Below are 12,813 nucleotides of genomic sequence, written 5' to 3'. Positions count from 1 at the left end.
ACCCTCAGGACGTCACACGTGACGTCGCGTGTGACGTCAATATTGGAACCGTCCCATAACGCAATGTGCGATACGCGGACGGCGACGGCAACGCCGCTCAAGCCGGAAATGGGCGGTAAAGAGCTGCGATCTAAAAACTGTGTAATTGCGATGTTGACCACCGCAAGTGTCAAAAAGCACAACGAGTTCCTTGTGTTTGTGCTTGCCGAAGCAGGGCTCGATTGCATACTTCAAAAAGGCACAAACGCTGCTGGCTTTCTTTTCGACCACGCCTTTCATGTAGACAAAGATAATTGAAGTGTCAGTTTCATGCACATAAACGTTGCAGAGGAACAACGAAAGCCGGCGGGAGTAAAACTGATCCACTACCGGTAGTTTTGGAAATGGGGGATTTGGGGCCATAGTCGAACTCGAGAACCAGGGCAGTTTCATCATCGTTTACAGGGCGCTTCAGTTCTTTGTGTTCCTCTACCGTCTTCCTGTGGATCTCGTACTCCATTGAACCGCCACTTCCTTGGATCTGACGCTAAAAGCAGAGATGATGTACATCACTACGAGTCGGGCGAAACGTGAAAGGAACCTTGTGAGTAAAATAGTCACAGAACGTAGAGCGCGCAAGACAAAGCTGTTCTCCGGTGGCGCTCTGGAAATAATTACCAACAAGTGAGTATAATCCTGCCAGATTGAGCTCAGGGTTTTCGAAGTAGAACAAATCGGAATCGCGACGGCTGTAGCGAGATCGTTTGTGTGGGAGGCTCTTGCAAAAAGCGATTATCAGGTCTTTTACGTCTTCAGATACTTTCATTGTCTGCAACTCGTGTTTTCCTTTGCCATCATTGAGCGCACGACCTTCCAGTAGTTTACCTTGCACTTTCTGCACTATTCCATTCGGGATACCGTAAAGCCCAAAAAGAACTGTTTGCTGAGTCTATCGTGCTTTATTTGATCAGAGGTGTCTCGGTAAATCCACCTGCATCTCTTATCTTGATCTGCGCTTGTTCGTCTAATTTTCAGAATTATAATTATTTATTCTATCTTGAAATTGAGTGGTTTGCTTGCGGAAATTTTCGAGCTTTTATAACGTATCAAACTGGTTTCTCTGCTTTTCGCAGGGCACTTTCAAATTACACTTCTTTTTGCAACACGATGTCATCACCTCGAACTTTTGTAGAGTGAATAGACTTTCCGGCGACGCTCGTGTATTAACATCCCTAGAACAATAAAACAAAGCATTTTATATCAAATCGCTGTCTTCTATATTCATGCATCATTTACCTCATTTCGCTTCTTTCTGCTCACGTTTCGTTCCCAGCGGCGTGTGTTTCGGCAGCGTTTGCGGTCCTTCGTCTCGGGCTTTGACACTTGAGGGTTCCCACTTTCGATAAACACGCCACTGCCTGATTCACACTGCATTCTCAATTTAAGAATGTTGAACAAACAGAATGGACAGACAAACGTTAAAGTCGCTTGAAGAGAAGGAAGTCTGCACAAGTTCTGCGGAAGCGTCTGCTAAATCAGTGCACGGACTCCTGTTCTACGCATACGTCGGATAAAGACGAGTGTAAGCGCAAGTTGTTTCGGAACGTCTGTTTATTTATCACATCTGCTAATGTCGCACCTCAACAGCTTACAAATACTTATTTTAACGTCTACGAGTGCCGCGGCACTAGTAAACGTTAAAAGTAAGCACATCGGCAAAAAGAAGCGCTTAACCGCCTGCTAAAAACGCGGTACTGCGCAAAGGTTATACCTGTGGCGCCATCTCTCGGCGAGAGGAGGGAGAGGGGGGGGGGGGAGGAGAAGGGAGGATGAGGGGGAGGAGGAGGGGGAGGAGGAGAAGGTACGGAGGAGGAGGAGGATACCCTCCTCTCCGTACCCTCCCCTTCTCCTCCTCAAGTGCTGCGCTCTAATTCGGCATTACACGGAATCGTAAACGTCTTTCATTTTTTCGTTCTGTGCAATCCTAACTACATCATTTCAAATTTCTGTCGTTCACGTGTCTTCTGTTCGTGTACATCGATTTTCAACTTGCGACTGAAACTTTGGCACGTATGCCAAAGGTCTGAAGCGAATGGAAGTAGTGGACTGACCGCAGAAGTATGCGTCCGCAATTGACGAACCGAGGAAGTCACCATTTACGATGGCTAATGCTAGGAGAGAGGAAATTTAATTCACATTGAAACCGCTCTAAAAAAAAAAAAAGAAGTTCAACGAGACCTAAAAATGAAGATTTCCAAGGCTTGCGTGGCGGAATATGGGCAGAGCATCAGGAGGTAATTACTTGTGCCATCTTATTACTTTTGGAAGTACTAGTTGTACTTGTAACCGTTGCTACTCTCTCCTTCCCTTCCTAATGGTGCCATTTGTTTTTACAAGATTTCTTCCAAGGAACCTTCGAACTAGGTCTCCGACAGGATAACTTTTTATCGAATTCGCGGATTAAGAAGAAAAGTAGTTTATAGTTCGGTGCTTATAATCCAACAATATACAGTGGGAAAGGCTTGTCTTCAATCCGGCGGAAATATCCGTGGTTTTTGAACTTTCGAAGAAATCGCGAAAATTAGGGTACTTCTTCATTTAAAGCGAATTATTTTTCTAAAGTATCCAAGTTATCGAATTGAATACATCTGAATCCAGAGCAATCGCAACTGTAAGCGATTACTGTATTCGAGTAAATCGTGCAAGGGTGAGCATCGGAAACAAATGCGCATGTTCTTGTCTCCTGTGTTGTTGCGCGTACCTTTTTGTGTTCTGAAGTTATCGCGGGCTTTCAGCGTCCCTTTTACCGTGCAGCGACGTACGCCACACGCGTAACCGTTTTACAATGCTTTTGGCAACTTGAGGACGACCGGTGTTAAGACAGTATCGCAAGAGGCCAGTTGGACAGCACCGGCGCCCCAGGGCCCTTTTCGCGATGGTAAAAACTGCGAGAAAGGAACGTGGACTTCCTCGAGAATGAACAGTGGACACTGGGAGATGAGTTCATGAAACGGTGGGCACACCAGTTTAATTATTTTGGGTGAACATGCGTCCAAGCACATTTTTTTTTTAGATACCTAAGATGTAAAGAGTCTCTGCGGGGCCCGTGTGCCACGACTCCTACGTGTTTGTATACGCATGTAGATTTGTAAATAAATATTTCTCTCTCCTGCAAACAATAGGGAATATTTCTCTCTCCTGCAAACTACTGCAAACCTGGCTGAACTACAGGGAGCTCTGGTTTTGGTGCCCGTGTGAATGGGCCTTTATCCTTGAACCCAGTTTTCCAGAAGGTGGCGCCAGTTCCATCGGAAATGATTTATTCTTGTTTTGTGAAAGCTGCAGTGCGGCGCTTCCATCGGTACTGGCACAGCGGGAGTCGTCTCCTCGAAATGAAGGATTGTCATGCTCGTGGCTTCCAGAAAATGAGACAACATAATTGACAAAAAATGTATGGCTATTCCGCTTTTTTGTTTTTGAGAGTAGTGAAATGGCATGACGGTAAATCCCCATCACGATCTAGCGTTTGCTGCAGTTGCGTCATAAAGCTAGAAAAGTTATGTGTACTGAGTGGCTGCTTGAAGAGGCCACTGACACTTCTAGAATCCATATTTTTTTTATTGTCTAAGACGTCTTAGGACGGCGCCGCATAACCAAGAAACAAAATCAATGGGAGACTCCTTTTCAAGTTGCCGATGGCGCATTCTTCATCCGTATATGTAATCACCTCCGGAATGAAGAACCGCCTAAAGAAACCTCTACGCTTCGGAAGTTACGTTTCGGATATACTTACTAGTCAAATGTGTGAAGGTGTTTCACAGCTCTTTGGAATATACTACCTCGCTTTTATCAAAATATTATGAGAGTGTTAAAAATATTATTTAATGAGGAATAATGGGGGCTTGGAGCTGCGAGATCATGGTCCGCCAGTTAAAGGCGCACGAAATTCGCCCAATCGCCTCCGCTTCGCTGTTTTTTTCACACTTCTTTGGGAAGGGGGGGGGGGGGGGTTAAAGGGCCGATCCACTTGCCTCGGCATGCTCACTCGTGGGGTCTGTTAAAAGAATTTTTTACGTCAGACATAAAAATAATCACGTGACTTCATGTGGCGACCTCAACGAGGTGCGACTGGTGGTACTTCGTAAATTGTAGAAGAGAGATGGCGGAGAAGGCGAAACGGGAAAAAGTAGTTCTGAAGCAGTTTCCCATGATTGCCGGACTTGCGAAGCGGGGTAGCGAAACTATATTCGTCCCCAACGTCATAAGATGATTCCTCGTGAGTCTGTGTGTGACGGAGTTGTTGCTGCAGCTGATATCGTAGAGTTTGGAAGGTTATACCGAGGATACCGAGGAGGAATACCGAGGGTCGTTGGAAAATGTTGGGAAGTGTATTAACCTCCACGACCCGTAAGAGTGTTAAAAAGGTGATCTAATCAAGAATTATGAGAAGGGTTGCAGCGAAAGATCGTTGACCATCAGCTGAATGTGCACTCAGTTCGCACTTTCGCCTCTGCTTCGTCATCTTCTCCCTAGCAATATAAGCAAAAAAGAGAGTTGTGAATCAACCTATTGATGAAACCGTCACAGGCGAATTGAATTCTACTAGAAACACAGCTTATGTACAAGTACAATATTCGTTTTCCTGTCACGGGCCGCCGCATCTTTTTGAAACGTCGCTTCGTCGCACTTTCTTTCCCATGTTTTTTTGCGATGACGCGAAATTGCGCGGTAGTTTAGCAGCTGGTCCAGCTGGGCCAAATCTCTCACCTTGCACGTCGCTAGGCTACGGCCGACGCCCACGGACGCTCAAGAAATCTGAGGTAGCCTTGGAAGTAATGCAAATCTGCCATAAAACGCAGCTACTAAGTTAGATCCAAGAATTTCGGTACTAGTTGTATAGCCTAAAAAGAGACGGTAGCAAAGTTTTGTGCGCTCAACTGTTGAAGGCAGGAACCTTCAAGTCTCGTTATGCTAAAGTACGTCATTATATGAACATCTTGAGCTGCTCCACATGAGGGCGAAGAGGAGGGCGACATAAAAATGCAAAGTAAATTTATTAGGTAAATAACAGGATACCTCTGACTAAGGTGCGTTCCATGTACGCCAACGCACAAGCTTGTCGAAGGCAAAGCGCAAGATTTTGACCTTTTCTGTTTATACTTGGTTTCAGCGATAATGGGAACTGTGCAAAAACATGCGAAAGACCGAAATGGTGCGCTTTTCGAGCTGCCTGATTGGTTCCATTTGCTCGTGAGGTCGGCTGCGTCTGGTCTTAAGATAAACCGAAGTATAGCTTTACAACTACCCACCAATCATTCCAATCAGAGGTAGGCGTTCTGGCATCCCCGCTCTCTTTTATCTCCTCCTCTCCCTCAACTTCTACTGCATAGCCGACGGCAGAGGAGTCGATGAACCAATCAGCAGCGCCCAAAAGTGTATCGCCACGGCGTTCGTCGTGCTTGTACTTTCGGTATCACCGTGTAAACCAATCACGCATTAATGAAATCCAGGAGAACAGCGCATTTACTGTGCGTGGTTGGTTCAATAGGTGATAGCATACCTACAACGACAACGAACGCTGTGACGAAGCACTTTTGGCGCTTCTTGATTGGCTCCATAGGACTGTAGCGTCGAATGCGCTCGGACTTAGAGGGAAACGGAGTATAAACAGCTTTCTATGTCTCCGGCGATTGCCCACAGTCACAAACATGAAATCTAATGTTATTCGTTACATTTTTATTTTCCAAGGACATAAGTGGGAGAATCACAGGAGATTTCAACCCTTTGACTGTCGCGCTATTTTCCCCAGATATGATTCTAATGGACAGGTTTTGGTTTCAAAAAAAAAAAAAAATGTACACAAAACGAATCAATGCACATGATTTTTTTTTTGAATTATTTAGCAGGAGCACGTACAGTGCTTGCGAGCTGTTGAGGTGTAGAAGAATCAAATTGATATGGTTAAGGGCAAACGTTGTCTGCTTTCTTCCATTCGGTTTAATTTTGGAACGTCCGCTTCCGCGGCATTTTGGCGGATTCAGATTTCGAACCGAAGGTACATAACAGAGCTTCTTAATTGGATGGTAAGCTCACATATTTTCAGTTTAAATCTGAAAAGAGTAAAAATTCTTTGACGTAAGGTCCGGCCCTCCAATTTCCCTATTTCAAAATTGCAATTAGCGCCAGAAAAGTGAAACTCCGGGGGTATATAAACGCTTTCCAGCAGCTGTGCTTGAGGGCCGCCAGAACCGACGTTTAGTTTTTGTATTCCGTATTTCTGTTTACTTTACTTCAACATTACCGTAGCAGGACGCGTTATCGCCATTTTAGATTCTACTGATTCTACTGTCTCCTTCTCCCCAGCACAGGCCTTTGTGGAGGGCTCACTGCCCCCCCCCCCCCCCTTCGGTGGCTCAGTATAAATGTATGACAAGAGAAAGTGAGTAATGGCGGCTGTGATGCGGCTCGTCTGTAAAGCATCCATAAAGTCTATTGTTCGCCAAAGATAACTAATAGCAACACCTTCCGCGGTGCGCGCGGTTTCGCGTTAACGCAGGCCCTTTGGAACGTCTTATCTTCGGCATACATGTACGGTGACCAAAAAACACCATTTTTAAAAAAAAAAGAAAATCAGAAGAAAGTACGTTTGTTAGGATAGGCTCGATCACAAAGAAGCCTTTAGACATATCGCCAAGCCCAAAAATAGGCCTTTCGTTCTCCACGTTATTTATATTGCCTAGCCTCTAGATTAATCTAAACACAAGATTTGGGATCCCCGAGGCTAATGCAACAGAACGCCTCGCAAATTGCTACAATATGCTCAACACGTACTTTGGAGGACAATGCGTACAAATAGGCGTAACATTTAAACAAAGAGTATCTGATAAAAAAAAATTCTGAGTTAACTTGGCGGGAATTAAGCCCACGATTCCATGATTATGAGCCTGACACTCTACGACTGCACCAAAGGGCCAGCGATAGAGTGCTAACGCCAAAGAAGCGTTCGAACAGTGAGTTGAGACCAAGTCAGCTAGCCTTGCCCACTAATAATTTCGACCAGAACTCAGTGCTTCGATGTCCCAGGGCGCTGTCATCTTCTCCTCTTCCTTAGTTCTTATGAGAATAACCGAACAAAATGTCCGCTACAATTCTAAAAGAATGCCACGGAAACACATTTTGTGTACACAGACTTTGTCCGCAGGATTTTGATAACTTTTAGTAATATCAATTAACCTGTACCTAATATACAACATTTTAAGCTTTACCTTTTAATACCAACTCTGTTAAAAGTGGCGATCCATGGGACTGAAGAGCCTTTTCGCAACCAGTTGCGCGCAGTGTGAAATCAACCAAATGACATTTACTAGAGACAAAAAAAAATATTGATAAATAACAATTAAATCTTTTTTTAAAATATTAGTAGGAGTAACTAATTAAAATAGTGGGGCATGCGAAGATGAGTAATGCAACAGACTATTTTCCTAAGTCCATCAAGCAACATTGGCGGCCACCATTGCTTGTACGCGAAGGACGTGATTAGATTCGAGTCCTCACCACAGACAGATGCAGCGCTCGTTTTAAATACGACCTAAGATGTGTTCACGCCGAACGCTCGCACTGGACTTGTGTCCAATACAAGCTTGGAGTATGTGAACAAGCAATGGCGGACAGGCGTTGACACGGACTTTTGAAAAGGGTCTTTTAGTGGGTATCAAACAGGAGCTGGAGCACTCAACACAACAGGCATGTATTGTGTTTACGTCTCGTTGCATAATATGCTGGTAAGGCGTCATTCGTCAGCATGGGGATGACGTTGGCCAAGAGGGTGGGATCCTGACGAAGTTGGAGCTTGAAGAATCGCGCGTGGCTCCTCCCGTGCCTCCTATACTCTGTTTCACCTTATGATGTACCACAGGAAAGGCTACAAGCGCGAGCTCCTTGCTCTAGGGCACATCTCGGCGGCACAAGCTCTCGTGCGTTAAGAGCAGCTCCCAACGCTATGAGCTCGCGCTTCTAGCCTTGTCTGCGGTACAACATAAGATGAAACGGAGTATAGATAAGAAAGCCCAAGCATGACATAAACCCCGAGACTGCAATATCGGTCTCTACGTTATGTTCAATCTAAACCCGTTCGTTCGCGCCCTTACATTCACTTCAAGGAAGCCTCAGTGCTTTCCTGCGTCACTAACAAAGGCCACCGCAGGCCAGAGATTGGACACGACTACGGCGTCAGCGTTAGGCTAGGAGTCGCGTTCTCCCTGATTGGGCACGAGTTACAGCCGAACGCTGACTCTGCACTCGCGTCCAATATCTTCCCTACAGTGGCCGTATTTAGTGACGCAGGCAAGCACTCGGGTCTTCTTTTCTCGGAGGTGTTGCGGTGAGCTCTTGATTCTTGCTCTATACTTTAAGCCTGACGCATCTGAAATCTGCGGGTCGTAAACATCTTTAATATCGGCAGCTGGGGTCGGACCGATACCGCCTATCTGAGGACCTGCACATTTGGCATGCCTAGCAGAATTATTCTTTCAAACGTACATACCTGGAAGTCGGGCACGCGTACATAGTTCCGCGAAAGATTTCTCTTTCTTAGAGCTCTACTTGGAGGTGATGAAAATTGCGAGAACGACAGCCGGGCATTTCTTATGTCCTATACAGGAGGTGTGTCGTCTGTGCACTGGTTTGCAAGCTTGCACCCTTGTGCTCATCGGTCATATATATCGTTCACATTCTTACTTATAGCGATTATCCCGCTTGTCGCCAGTACTCTGGCGATGTCACCGCTTTTATTTTCAGATATCACGATATCGGGTGCCTCTTTTAAAGGCTTTGCGATGATTGCTGACCGATAAAGCGTAGGTCACAATCCCACAAAATAGATGATGCGCGAACTACTTGGAGGTCCAGCAACAATGTGCGGAGCTCACGCAATACGCCGATATATGTTAGCGATATTTTTTGCCTGGGTTGCATGTTTGAACACGTTTTTACGCCGTTACTGGCGTTAGCTTCAATCGTTAGAAAGCTCCGGGTTCTCGTAATATAAACGGCAGCCAGTATAATATTTTCCAGGCGTTGCGAAGGGCTCAGATCGGTTAGAGCTAGCTTTGACCCCTGCAGAACACAGATGCCGGATGTCTCACCGACAAGCGACGATTTTCTCAATGCTAGCGCAAAGACTGCATTCCGACGTCGCTTTCGTAAGACATGACGTTTGGCAGACTAGCTTTTGAGTTCCATCGCAATAAATAAGATTTTGCTTTTCGTTACAGCAATAGCAATGAGAAAGCGAAATCGAGTTGACGTCGGCGATGTTGCGTTACTCGGCACCCGCAGTGTAGCATCGCTATTTTGCCGCAGCCAAGATCAACGTTTTAACTAGTGCTTAAATAAACCTAAGCAAGTGATGTTCTCGAACGTCGGGTTCGACAAAATCGACAGCAAAATAACGTTTTTGGGGGAAATTCGAGAGTAAACAGACACGTCGTCCAAGACTTGTGCTTTATTTGCATTCTCCATGATCGCGCTTTAAATATTCAATAATATATAGCTCCTGCTCGTTCTAGACGTGTTTGTTCAGAAATGAAGGGGAAGAAGCGGGGGGAGTCGGGGGCGCCAGAGAGTGGGCACTCCACAGGGGCGGTGTTTCGATAAATGGCCATCCGAGTGGACACGACTCGGGTTCTCTTTCCTTTATATTTTGATGCCAAAACCAATCGAGAGACAATGGAACGCTTGCGAAAGACTCGTGGCGTTGTCCACACCGCCGTGACCCGGACGCTCGCCCAGATTGACGCTCTGTTTGAGTAGGCGGACTCGACAGAGCTTGATTTGCGAATACAACTGGACTACCTGATCGAAAAGCAAACTGGGCTGGTCGACCTAGACCGAGACAATCTGGCCTCAACAGATGAAGAGCTCGACGACAAACTCAGCAAGGCCGAAAACTACCGCTTATCACTCAACCGAGGCATCACACGCGTTTAACACGCCCTGGACTCCAGAGTCCAACTTCTGACCATCAACTCGCGCGTGCTGACCATGATGACCACTCTACAGTCCGGCGGCCCGCTTCCATTGGCAGTGTGGTCACTGCCTCCTAGGAGCAGGGATCAGAGGGTCCCTGCTCCTAGGAGCAGGGACCCTCTGATCCGGAGCCAGCGGACAGTCGCAGTTCCAAAGCTCCAGATAACCTTTTCGGGGAGCCTCAATTCAAGTACTTTATCACATAACTCACTGACAACGCAAGGCGAGCGGCCGAAGACATTCGCCTCTCCGAATAGAATGACGCACTGGCGGCAGTGTTGTACGGAACGGCGTTCCTGGAACGCGTTCTGTTTAGGAGGAACGAAGGAACGCAGCCGTTCCATTTGGCATCGGAGGAACTGGAACGGGAACTTTTTACATTTTTACTGTAACGGAAAAAAGAACGGCGTTCCTTTTTTTCGCTACTGGGGTAATTTTTAATTTGTTTCTAAGAGGGAAATTTTAAAAGTATAAAAACAATGTCTTTACGAAGAGCAGAATCTCGTTAACGTTTTGGTTACTTATATTAGGGTTTATTTTGTGTGGTTCTCACTTGGTAACGGTTGGGTACATGAAAGCTAGTAGACATTAATTATATTTTTAGTGCCAGAGGCTGCAGTCGAAAGAACAAAACCTAAACCTTTAGTAAAAAGAAAAGGCACAAAGAGGGACGTTTTAAACTCAGCTACTTCCTTTGCTTCCACAAATCCTCATAGACGCAGAAATCTGAGGCCGACTACAGCCGCCACTGAACTTGCTCAAAGAGAACCACAGTTACAACAAAAGAGCAGGTTACTAGACATTGAACGCACTCTTCTATCCCGAACATTGGTCACTTAAGAAATACACAAAAATTTATCGTTATTCCTTCTCCCCTTCCTCAAACTTCTCCTTCAAACTGAACAACGAATCCAACCTTCACGAAGAAGGACTTTTAGTTTTCAAGACTGACCTCCCAAAAGACCTACCCTCTTCTTCACTCGCTCGTCTTGCAGACAGCAACATCGATAAGCAACTGTTGTTAAGTTGGAACAAGGGACTTTGTTAGATTGAAATGTACGAGGTTGTTGTAAAACGCTCGCGCAAAGCAACCGTGCATTTGGCTCGCCTGCATAACCCACCACAAACATGAATATGGTTAAAAGTTTAGATTTTTAATGGTGAATATTGTATATATCATGAGATAAATCTCTGCTTCCGCTTGATTTCTTCTCCAGGTGTCTTTCCATCACGGCATTCAAATTCTTACGTTGGCATTTGATGGCATAGATAAAAATATAAAACTTGGTTCGATCCAACTCAATATGGTAATCAGCAAAATACAAATGTAACGTATATGTAACGATACGTTCCATTTTTTTAACTGTAACGAGAGCGAGTTCCTTTTTTCGATATGGAACTAGTAACGGGAACGCGTTCGAAATATCAAAAGGAACGAGGAACGAGCTTTCGTTCCTTTTTTCGAGGAACGTGTACAACACTTACTGGCGGTGCGTCCGCCGCATGACCGTTTCGGAAGACGAGATAACTTGATTGCCGAACAGATCGACCACCTTCTCAGTCTCCCGAGAATCACCAGCTTAAAGAAGGTCACGCAACTCCGCCAACTGTTCATTGCCATACGTGTCTGCACAGCATATCTTGAAGACTTGAAAGTTCAACCTGACAGCTTTGCAGTTGTGCTACACAGCGTCCTGATGCAAGTTGAAGGATTTGCCGGGATGAGTTTTTTGCGATTCTTAACCTGCAACAAACTATAATAGTCTTTGGAGTGTCACCCTGCCGAGTTATGCCCAAGGACATGCTTTCGGCCTGCGTCGTCTCTAGGGGCAACGGTGTTGATGATTTTAACTTCGCTTCCAAGTCGTTGCAGGTGAACGTGGTCGTGATCGTAGCTTCGGACGTAACGCGAAACAGCCTCTACACTAATTTAAGTTGCGCCGCTGCTGTGTCGGTGTTGTCGGTGCGGCACATGCGCAGACAATTCACTTGGTGTGAATTTCGTTTCTGCCGTACGCGCAATGGCCACACTGGCTGTGGGCAAACGCGAACTTGTTTGTAAACATTGGGATGTTCTATAAACGGTCTCTGTCATTTCCTTATTAAACCTTATTTCAGAAGCTATATCTTGTTTCATCGTAAAAGCATTGTTCGTTTTATTCCTTTGTATATTCTGGATTTAACTCTGTGAATACAATTATAAAGTATTTTGGGAAGAGTCGTATTACCTTCGCATTCGCAATTCCATAGCCAGAAAAGAACCCATGAAAACCTTTCATACATGCACTTAAAGCAAACACATACCAGATTGCAAGAGTAAGGATAAGGCGACATTAACATTTTGTAAAATTCACAATTATCTATAGAAATTTCTTCTTAACCTCTAATACTCATTTAATCTCTAAACTATTATAGGTCAGTATATTCCGGTTTTGGTTTTCCACCCAAGATCAGCCACGAGATTACCTTGGGAGCAATCAATCAACGTTGTTGTTCTCGCTCTATAAAAAACGAAAACTAATATTAAATTTCGCATATCTTTTTATTGTCATTATATATGTTTAGATTCTAAGTACTTTTTTTTTTCATTTGCGGGGAAATATAGCGAGAACTTACCATGTAATCAAACTATATTTTAGCTTATCTGCTTGAGAAATTTAACTCCCCTATACAAACGAAATACCGTTTGCGGGGAAAAAGCAATGTTTGAAAATTCTTAGTGGTCACTCGCAAAAAAGTAAAGATTCAAACTGTTCTCTTCAGTCTTTATTTATTCCAAAAACCCTTTCAATTCGTTTGGTCATGATT

The sequence above is a fragment of the Ixodes scapularis genome, unplaced genomic scaffold, assembly GCF_016920785.2.
Source record: "Ixodes scapularis isolate PalLabHiFi unplaced genomic scaffold, ASM1692078v2 ptg000720l_1___fragment_2___debris__unscaffolded, whole genome shotgun sequence".
Taxonomy (NCBI): domain Eukaryota; kingdom Metazoa; phylum Arthropoda; class Arachnida; order Ixodida; family Ixodidae; genus Ixodes; species Ixodes scapularis.
Note: the sequence above shows the minus strand (reverse complement) of the source record.